The sequence below is a fragment of the Macadamia integrifolia genome, chromosome 13 (genome assembly GCF_013358625.1).
Source record: "Macadamia integrifolia cultivar HAES 741 chromosome 13, SCU_Mint_v3, whole genome shotgun sequence".
Taxonomy (NCBI): Eukaryota; Viridiplantae; Streptophyta; class Magnoliopsida; order Proteales; family Proteaceae; genus Macadamia; species Macadamia integrifolia.
In genome coordinates this window covers 8,139,954-8,151,423 of record NC_056569.1, presented here as the reverse complement: position 1 = coordinate 8,151,423, position 11,470 = coordinate 8,139,954, and the positions used below count along the sequence as shown (strand labels likewise).

The window sequence follows — 11,470 nt, the reverse complement described above, 5'->3', positions numbered from 1 at the left end:
ATGGATCCTTGCAATTGTTATGGCTTCGAGGGTAAAAACTAAAAACTCTAGTAATATTTTCCTTTGTTTTCAGAAATTGATCTTAGTAAATACTGGAAGATATTCTTATTAGTTGTATGTGAGTCTTTTGCTCAAACGGCTAGACTCTTGGGGAGGGATTCCCCAAGAGATAATGGTTCGAATCTATCGAGACTTACTGAATTTTTTGAATTCTTATGATATAAAAATTCAAAAAATGAAATATAAAAGAAAAAAATCAATGAGTCTTGATGGATTTGAACCACCATTTCTTGGGGAATATTTAATACCCAAGTGCTCTACCTATTTGAGCTAAATGCTCACATATAAGAAAACAACTGAGAACATGAATAAGAATAGAGCAATTCTAATTGAATAAGAATATTTTCCAATATGAATTGTTACTAAGATCAAGTTCTGAAAATAAAGAGAGAAAAATCTAGACTTTGTCCCTTTGAAGAAAAAAAAAAAAAAAGATCCATCAACATGACTAGTAGAAATTGTTAAATAACCAATCTACAAACAATGGTACCAAGTTTAGAGAGAATAACAAGAATCATTGCAAGTGATGAGAACAATTAAGAGTGCCAAGCACACTAGATTAGCCAAAAATCCATGTCTATATAGAACCAATAGTGAGGGAGGAGAGGTTATCTCCATTGTTGAGCATTTTTTTTTATATGTAAATTAGTCCAATTATTTACATCATTTAATTCCCAGAATAAGGCTACTTTAAGTATTTTCTCTTGTTTTCAGAATTCAGACCAAAAGCTGACCAAGTGGAGTACAAGTGTCAAATTCGGCCCAAGGAATCAAACTTTATTGAGCCTAGCCAGAGCCTAGAAGATTCCCTTTTGGCAAAATCTGCAAAATAAATTACAAGGATTTCTATGAGGTGGACGATTTCTACAAGGAAGATTTAGGTTGAGTCAACCTTCTATTTTAGTTTTTAACCACATGTTGGGATGAATTCTTAATAGTTTCATATTCATAATCTTCTATATTGGACAATATTCTAGGCCTGACCAGAGCCTAGAAGATTTCCTTTTGGAAAAATCTGCAGAATAAATTACAAGGATTTCTATGAGGTGGACGATTTCTACAAGGAAGATTAAGGCTGAGTTAACCTTCTATTTTTGTTTTTAACCACATGTTGGGATGAATTTTTAATAGTTTCATATTCATAATCTTCTATATTGGACAATATTCTAGAAGAATCCTATCATATCTTTCCATTTTAGGATTAAAGGAAATATTGTAAAGGGAATTGAGATTATCAAATTTTAGGTAGTTTCTATTATATGTTTTGCTTTTTTTTTTTCTTCTCATTCTTTAGGTAGTTAAACTCTATAAATAGAGGAGTTCTCCTCTCTCTAAAGGAACCAAGCTCCTTCTCCCCTATCTTTCTTCTTTTACTTCATTAGTTTAACTTTGAATAATTTATGTTTACAAGTTGTAATTTTTTATTTTCTCTGCAAAATTTTATTAGAGCCATTAAAGTTGTAATTGAAGATTTAGAAGCATCTTTGGAGTTTGGATGTGCGGAAGCTTGGAATTTATTCTCTTCTTCAATAAAATTCTACAGTTCTTCAGTTCATGTTTTTTTTATTTTAAATTTAATTTCCATTACTTTGTCTTTTATTTTTAATTTAAGCAGCATGATCACCACCATTCTCATGGCTAGCTAAACCCCTTTTTTTGGGATTTGGGTGAAGCCATGGGTGGTTAGTATGAATAAATAATTGACGTGTTTTATTTAACGGACATGAACCTAGTTAGACTTACTACGGTTGACCGTCGCATTATATATGTCATCTAATTTAAAATAAAAGAACCTGCACTGAATAACATCAGCAAGTTTCACATATTGCAATTTCAATTTAGACTTCTCTAGGTCATAAAAGTTGGTAATTAAGGTCAAAAAATGGGCATTGAGATGAACATCAGGCTCTTAGAAAAAGGGCTGTTCAAGTTTAGAATAGGATAGAATACATTGTCAGAGGGTAAGAAGGTGGGTGTGATGGGTCATACGAACACTTCCATGGTGGTCATTAATGAGGGTCATGTAATAGAAATACTATGAACTGAAGAACAATTGCAGAATTTTATTGAAGAAAAGAACAAATTCCAAGCTTCTGCACATCCAAACTCCAAAGATGCTTCTAAATCTTCAATTATAACTTTAATGGCTCTAATGAAATTTTGTAGAGAAAATAAAAAATTATAACTTGTAAACATAAATTATTCAAAGCTAAACTAATGAAGTTAAAGAAGAAAGATAGGGGAGAAGGAGCTTGGTTCCTTTAGAGAGAGGAGAGCTCTTCTATTTATAGAGTTTAGCTACCTAAAGAATGAGAAGAAAAAAATAAAAATCAAAACCTATAATAGAAACTACCCAAAAGTTGATAATCCCAATTCTTTTTACAATATTTCCCTTAATCCTAAAATGGAAAGATATGATAAGATGCTTCTAGAATATTGTCCAATATAGAAGATTATGAATATGAAACTATTAAAAATTCATCCCAACATGTGGTTAAAAACAAAAATAGAAGGTTGACTCAGCCTAAATCTTCCTTGTAGAAATTGTCCACCTCATAGAAATCATTGTAATTTATTCTGCAGATTTTGCCAAAAGGGAATCTTCTATGCTCTGGCCAGGCTGAATAGAGTTTGGTTCCTTGGGCCGAAGTTGACACTTGAACTCCACTTGGTCCATTTTTGGCTTGAATTCTAAAAACAAGAGAAAATACCTAAAATAACCTTGTTCTGGGAATTAAATGATGTAAATAATTGGACTAATTTACATATAAAAAAATGCTCAACAAATACCCACATACTTGAACTTTGCTTGTCCTCGAGCAAAAAGAAGAAAATAAACAAGAAAGAAAGAAAAACCTAACTCAATTTTGTAGGAATCATGACTGCACTTAGCATGTGCAGGAAGCCTTTAGACCCCTAAGGTACCCTAGAGGACGAGTTGTGTGTCGTCAGAGTTTGCAGTGAATATGCTCACAAAATTCAAAACCATAGCCTTAAGATTTCCTTAATTTGCCTATTAGACACTTCCACTTGACCACTAGTTTGGGGATGACAAGGGGTAGCTAGCTTATGGGTGATCCCATACTTCTTCATCTAGGCCTCAAAAGGCCGATTGCAAAAATGAGTACCCCTATCACTAATTACAGCTCGTGGTGTACCAAAGTGGAAAAAAGATGTTCTCTTTGAGAAACTTGACCACCACTTTGTGGTCATTGGATTTACAAGCTATGGCCTCTATCCATTTGGAAACATAATCAACGACCAAAAGAATGTACAAATTCCCGAAGGAATTAGGGAATAGTCCCATGAAATCGATGCCTCACAAAAAAAATCTCAACTATCAAAATAGGGTTGAGTGGCATTATGTTCCTCTTCATGACACGGCCGAAAGACTGACAAGCTTGACAAGCCTTGCAAAAATCAAATGCATCATGAAAGAGAGTCCAGCCAATAGAATCCGCATTATAAAATTTTTGCGGCAGTTTTCTTAGGGCCAAAATGACCACCATATGCATAATCATGGCAAAAAGATAAGATTGAAAGTTACTCATGATCTGGAATGCAACAATGATAAATCTGATCAGGACAGGATTTAAAGAGATATGGGTCATCCCAGAAGTAGTTGACTTGAGAGTGAAACCTCTTCTTGTCTTTGGTGGACCAATGGTTCGGCGTCACACCTATGACTAGGTAGTTGACAATGTCAACACATCAAGGTTCACTAGAGATGGTCAACAATTGTTCATCAGGAAAAAACTCATTGACGAGGCAATCCTCATCCTTTGAATTGGGGAAACGGGAGAGGTGGTCTGCTACCAAATTTTCAACACCTTTCTTCTCCCTAATCTCTAGGTCAAACTCCTGAAGGAGTATAACCCACCTAATCAGACGAGCCTTGGCATCTTTCTTACCCACAAGATACCTAATGGCTGAATGATCTGTATGAATTATCACATGAGAGCCAGTAAGGTATGATCTAAATTTTTCCAAAGCAAACACAACAGCCAAAAATTCTTTTTTTGTCGTGGTGTAGTTCATCTATGCATTATTTAGAGTTCTACTTGCATAGTAGATCACATGGGGCAGCTTATTAATCCATTGTCCTAGGACGGCTCCAATGGCAAAATTAGAGGCATCACACATCAACTCAAAAGGTTCAGTCCAGGCAGGAGCTTGGATAATGGGAGCTATAGTTAGAGCCTTCTTTAGATGCTCAAAGGAAAGTAAACATATAGGAGAAAAATCAAAAGACTGATCTTTGGCTAACAAGCTAGTCAATGGCCTAGCTATCTTACTGAAATCCTTAATAAATCTTCTATAGAAACCGGCATGGCCAAGAAAAGACCTAGCATCCTTGACAGTCCTTGGTGGTGGGAAATGAGAGATGAGATCCACCTTATCTCTATCAACCTTGATCCCCTCCTTAGAGATGACATGACCTAAGACTATGTCTTCCTTCACCATGAAGTGACACTTCTCCCAATTGAGAACTAAATTTTTAGCTTTACTTTTTTCTAACACTAACTTCAAATGGTGAAGACACTCAGAGAAGGGGGCACCATATATGGAAAAGTCATCCATAAAGATCTCAAGGAAGGTCTCTATCATGTCAAAGAATATACTCATCATGCATCTCTGGAATGTTGCAGGGGCATTGCACAACCTAAAAGGCATGTGCCGATAAGCATAAGTTCCAGAGGGACAAGTAAAGGTAGTCTTACCTTGGTCTTCTGGAGCTATGGCGATTTGGTTGTAGCTAACATGTCCATCTAGGAAGCAATAATATACTTATGGCCAGCTAATCTCTCTAACATCCGGTCAATGAAGGGAAGGGAGAAATGGTCTTTCCAAGTGGCCGCGTTGAGTTTGCGGTAATCATTGCGCACTCTCCATCCAGTCTAAAGACGAGTGGGAATGAGTTCATCAGTATCAGGCTTTACCACAGTGACTCTAGATTTCTTGGGCACTACTTGTACTGGGCTAACCCATTCACTGTCTGATATGGGATAGATGATCCCATCGTCAAGACACTTGAGGATCTCCTTTTGAATGGCCTCCGTCATAATAGGGTTAGCCCTCCTCTGAGGTTCTGTGGAAGGTTTTGCATCCTCCATGAGATGAATATGATGCTGCACAACAGAGGGGCTAATTCCCTTAATATTAACCATGGTCCAACCAATGGCTTCTTTATTTTCTCTTAACAAAGCTAGTAATTCTTCCTCCTACCTAGAGTCTAAATCAGATGCAATGATGACAGGGAGAGTTCTATCTTCGCCTAAGAAAGCAAAGGCTTCAAATCAAGCTTTGGGGGCTCCACTATTGATGGCTTGGGAGAGATTGGGCCAAAGTCCCAATAGGCTCTATATAGTGCTGCAAGCTCATTACATTAATGAAGAAGTCACTGTCCTCTATATCACCTAGTCGTTCTATGCAATCCTGGAAAACTTCATCAAAATCGATATCAAATTCAGTTTGGAAGGAATCCGGGGAGCATTGCAACATGTGAACATTCTCATGGGTATTGGGTTGCTTACCCAACCTGAAGATGTTGAAGTCCACAGAGGTGTTCCCAAAGGACAGTTTCATTGGACCATTTCTACATGTGAACATTCTCATGGGTATTGAGTTGCTTACCCAACCTGAAGATGTTGAAGTCCACAGAGGTATTCCCAAATGACAGTTTCATTAGACCATTTCTACAATTAATCAAAGCATTGCCTGTAGCTAAAAAAGGTCTACCTAGAATAACACGTATCTGGTCTTTCAAGTTCATGACAGGCTGGGTGTCTAATACCACAAAATCTACAGGAAAAACAATCTCACCCACCTTAATTAACACATCTTCTATCATGCCCTTGGGAGTTTTGACTAACCTATTTGCTAATTGGAGTGTGACGGATGTAGGTTTCAACTCTTCTATTCCTAATTGCTAATACACTGAGAAAGACAACAAATTAACATTGGCACCCAAATCAAGGAGTGCATGCTCAATCTTAGTAGTACCTATGACATATAAGATGGTAGGGCATCTAGGGTCCTTGTACTTAACCATCGCTTGCTAGGACAAAATAAAACTTACATTGGCCGTCAAGAATGGTAGTTCTTTTCTGAGTACATAGGTCCTTAAGCACTTTGGCATAAGCAGGAACCTGGGAAATGGCATCTAACAGAGGAATGTTCACTTGAATTTGTTTGAGCACATCCAAAATTTTTTCTACGGGTGTTGTTTTCTTGTTGCCTAAGAGTCTTCTAGGGAATGGGGCTTTAGGGACAAAAGACTTTCTTGTTTAACTACCTCTTCAGATTTATCTTGTGCCAGAGTGGGAGGCAGTTCTTATTGAAAGATGGTAGGTTCTCAGATGAACCTTCGACCCTAGCGTCGAAGGGAGTGTCTCACTCACCTCAGTGGACTATTTTCAAAGGGACTTTGAATTTGGCACTTGTAAATCATCCCTAAGATACTTGTGCCCACTCCTTAGGGCATGTATAGAATTGACATGAGTGGAAGGCTCTAGAAAGTGTGGACCTTGCTGAACTGAATTGGATTAACTTGGAGAAGCTTGGAGAACCATTCCTAGGGTTTGGGTCTGGTTGACTTGACATTTTGCCTTTCTCCCTTTCATGTAGAGCATTCACAAGCTGAGAAATTTGTTTCTCCATGTTGTGTTGGCTTGTCATGAAAATGCTCATGAGAAGCTCTACATTCTTTTCCAATGATGCAATCCTGGAAGACTCACCTCCTTTTTGGAATCTTGGAGGTTGACTAGCAAAAGGTGATGCAGTTACTGGAGAAGGGGGAGGCCTAAAATTATTGGACTAGTGTGGAGGCATATTTACCTTTGGTTAGTCTATTGGGGAACAAATTGACCTTGGTTTACAAACTGGGGATTGAAGGTACCTACTTGATTGCTGAATTGATTACAGGAGAAATTGGGGTGGTTCCTCCATCCTGGGTTGTAAGTTTGACTGTATGGGTTGTTTTAGTACATGGCATTGGCAGTTTCAGAACTTTGGTTCACACCATTCACATTGGAGATGCTGGGGCACTCCTCGACTACATGGGTAGGAGATTGGCACCAACTACACATAGGAACAGAATGGTGGACCTGGTTAACTTGGGTTGGTCCCTTTACTACCACGGCCTCTAATCTTTCAAGAATGTTATCGATTTGGGCCTCTTTTGCAACAATGCTCTCTACTAGATAGCCTCTACCAGTCCTCTCTGTCTCTTGAGTGGACTCCCACTCTAGTCTTCTCTGCTAACTCTAACAAAAAATTCTGACCTTGGTTTACAAACTGGGGATTGGAGGTACCTACTTGATTGCTGAATTGATTACAGGAGAAATTGGGGTGGTTCCTCCATCCCGGGTTGTAAGTTTGACAGTATGGCTTGTTCTAGTACATGGCATTGGTAGTTTCAAGACTTTGGTTCACACCATTCACATTGGAGATGCTGGGGCACTCCTCGACTACATGGGTAGGAGATTGGCACCAACTACACATAGGAACAGAATGGTGGACCTAGTTAACTTGGGTTGGTCCCTTTACTACCACGGCCTCTAATCTTTCAAGAATGTTATCGACTTGGGCCTCTTTTGCAACAATTCTCTCTACTAGATAGCCTCTACCAGTTCTCTCTGTCTCTTGAGTGGACACCCACTCTCTAGTCTTCTCTGCTAACTCTAACAAAAAATTCTGACCTTGGTTGACAAATTGGGGATTGGAGGTACCTACTTGATTGCTGAATTGATTACAGGAGAAATTGGGGTGGTTCCTCCATCCTGGGTTGTAAGTTTGACCGTATGGCTTGTTCTAGTACATGGCATTGGTAGTTTCAGGACTTTGGTTCACACCATTCACATTGGAGATGCTGGGGCACTCCTCGACTACATGGGTAGGAGATTGGCACCAACTACATATAGGAACAAAATGGTGGACCTGGTTAACTTGGGTTGGTCCCTTTACTACCACGGCCTCTAATCTTTTAAGAATGTTATCGATTTGGGCCTCTTTTGCAACAGTGCTCTCTACCAAGATAGCCTCTACCAGTCCTTTCTGTCTCTTGAGTGGACTCCCACTCTTTAGTCTTCTCTGCTAACTTAACAAAAAATTCCAAGCAACGTTGTCATCTGTGTAGGATGTGAAACCTGAAGGGCACATGGATTCCAACAGCTGCTTGGTCTGGTAATCTATACCGTCATATATGATTTAAGTGTCAATAGCGTGAGGAGGGCATTCTTAGAGTAAGTCTTTGAACCTTTCCATTAGCTTGAAGGACTCGTTGGGTTTTTGCCTAAATTGCATAATGTCAGTTCGAAGTTTATTGGTTTTATGCAATGGGAAAAACTTCTTCAGAAAGACCACAGTGAATTGGTCCCAATTTGTGATTGAGTCTCTAGGCAAACTACATAGCCACTTTTTGGCCTGGTCCTTGAGGGCAAAGGTTATGAACCTAAGCTTAACTGCGTCATCAGTAAGTTGTTGAACTTTGATGAGAACGTAGACCTTTTCAAATTCCCGAAGGAACAAGTATGCATCTTCATTAGGCATCCCATGAAAATGGAGTAGCATGCTAATGGTGTTAGACTTAAGCTCATAGTTGTTCCCTTGGACTGCTGGTAATCGAATACATGAAGGTTGAGCAGCCCTAGAAGTGTAGAACCTATCCCTAAGAGTTTTAGGTTCTTCCTGATTCATGACTATGGGTATGGACTCAACAATGTTCTTTGTGTGAGTTTTCCTTTTCCATCAAGTTTGAACTGCACTTCAACTGTACAAGGTATGGGAAGAAAACACATCCAACTAGAAAGAGATCCAAAATTCAAATCGGCTAAACCCCAACCAGTACACATGGCCTTTCAATAGAGATACGGAACTAGAGAGTAAGTGAATTAACTAATTCTGGAGCGATGTAATTGCTTATTTCAAACTTAGGATAGTTACTAGATAATAAGGAATTAGAAAGGACGTGATTAATAATTTTCCAAAGCAGTGTAAGCGGATCCAGTGGTGCAATACTGATTCGGATTGGCCGTGGATGTGGGCGGATATTGTTAGTTGTTGGCACACTAAACCATAGTTGAGTACTTTCTCATGGTGCTCCTGTCCTGAACAGGGGCTCACTTGCCAGTAACAGAAAGTCGTGAACAATTCTACAATGAAGCATGTCTAAGTAAGATGTTTCTTGCTTACAATAACAATACCATATAAAAGAGATCATAATCCAACACAAGTTGCAGAAAATGATACAGCTATTTATAGCATGAAATCCTTTAAAGTCGTATCTTCTGAAGGAAGATCCTGTGTCGTACATCACAAATGCCACATTCAAAGGTTTAAGTAACTGAACATTTGAGTCCAGTAAGCACTTACAATCCACATAGTGACAGTTTTTTCTTGTTATCTGATCAGGACTTATATGCAGAAGAGCCAACAAACTGTCCAAGTATGATAGAGCTCATAACCTTGTTATAGATGGAAGATTCACTTTCTTTAAGCTTCTCGGTTTCCCAGGACTATTCAACTACAATGTGTATGTTCAGCTACTGTGCCATGCAAACCAGATATTTTACTGGTTTTGTTTGTTTATATTTAGTACTTGTGTAGGTGAGGAAGGGAAGCATTGCAGGTAGAATCTATTCAGGAGGGGAAGCGGTCTCGGAGAAGGAGAGGGGGGGAGAGTTTGTTTAAATCTTCATGTTTATTTTATTAGTTTGAATAGAACAGCTGCTAATTGATGTCTTCAATGTGGTTACATTCACTAGACAGTTTCTTTTCAGATTTATCCATATGATTTATTTCAGCATGTGGTTCTTGTATGTTTTGTCATGAATCCCTGTTTCTTGCGAAAGAGCTTGAATTGTTGATGTTGAATTTGTCTTTTGGCTGTGTATCATCTTAAGCATCTGCTTAGTATTGTTGGAGTTATAGGAGTTTGAATATCTTGCTGTAAACCTACTGAATAGGTCATATAAATTCGCTCATATTGGAATATCCAGTTGGATCAGTAACTCTTGCTCAGTTTTTTTATATTATATGTATCTAGTAGACCTTGTGAGGTGACTTATATGCCGTAATAGGATCATGGGAGGCCGATCCAAGTGGTGATGTACTTAAAATTTTAATACTCTAGATGGGTAGTAAAAGGATCTATGGTGCACCCCTTTTATCCCCATCCAATGCTTGTGTGCATGTTGCACCACCATGCATGCACAAAACTTCTCCCCTTATATTATTATAATACATGTGAAGTAACATTATAGATTTATGGGTTTGATTTCCCTGTTCAGTTGCTAGTGCACGAGGAAGTTTTCTTATGTCTATTTTTCTCTTGAGAATAAGGGGTAGATATGTTATTCCATAAAAAGGAAGGAGAGGGAGTGACATATGAAGGCCCTAGCATACACTAAGCAGTTTGACTATTTTCTTCGTGTTAAACTAAATGGGTGAAAAAATTTTGTCATCATAAAAGGTCAAAAAGTTAAATTATATATCATTTGATACCTTGAACAGATGTTGATAAGAAAATCCAAAGAAAAAAACACACACACAAGAATAGGAGCACGAGGGGTCTCCTCCGTCGGGGATTCGTGCGGTGAATGCACTTTTTTTTTTTTTTTAATTTTAATTATTGGTAGCTAATCTATAGAAAAAGGGAGCGAGGTAGCAACCATGAGGCTTGAACTCGATACCTACTAGTGAGCGTGGACTTGATACACCTCAACGTTATCACCTACCAGTACTCCACTGTAGTATTCCTTAAACTATTGATGATGATTGCCACAGGTTGAAGATTAACAAAAAAAAGTACATTAAATGGCCTGCTGTTTGCACAAGACTTGCACCTATGTGTGCAACTTCTACAACTATTTGATAATGTACAAGCGTCACGTGCACGAAGAGAATTGCACAAGACTTGCACAATTAAGAATTGTAGAGGATCTAAATTCCTAACACTAAATGAATCTAATTTTGTTTGTCTTTTAAAAAAATTATTAGGGGGAAAAGAATGCTATTAGGAGGGGAGGGGAGGGGAGGGGAGGGGGTGTGTGGGGGAACAGACTAAATACAAACTCACACCCATGTGACTGGAGTCGAACCATTGACCTCTTGGTGCCCGCTCTTCAAGTAGAAACTATAAGCCAATGCCATTTAGCCCTTGTCTGGTTCCTAGAGTAAATTAAGTTAAGAGTATAATAAAAGGGTTTTTAAAAAAAATTTGAAAATGACATTATTATGTCATTATCAACTATCTACAACTATTTGATAATGTACAAGCGTCACGTGCACGAAGAGAATTGCACAAGACTTGCACAATTAAGAATTGTAGAGGATCTAAATCCCTAACACTAAATGAATCTAATTTTGTTTGTCTTTTAAAAAATTTATTAGGCGGAAAAGAATGCTATTA

At 38.2% G+C, this 11,470-nt stretch overlaps 1 long non-coding RNA gene across 1 annotated transcript; it reads left to right on the top strand.

The window, feature by feature from the left end:
• The first annotated feature begins 576 nt into the window (after positions 1–576).
• On the top strand, positions 577–9,729 carry LOC122058764. Its single transcript, XR_006133915.1, has 3 exons — positions 577–941; positions 9,472–9,592; positions 9,667–9,729. It is a non-coding gene; the product is annotated as an uncharacterized LOC122058764 (long non-coding RNA).
• Positions 9,730–11,470: the final 1,741 nt, after the last annotated feature.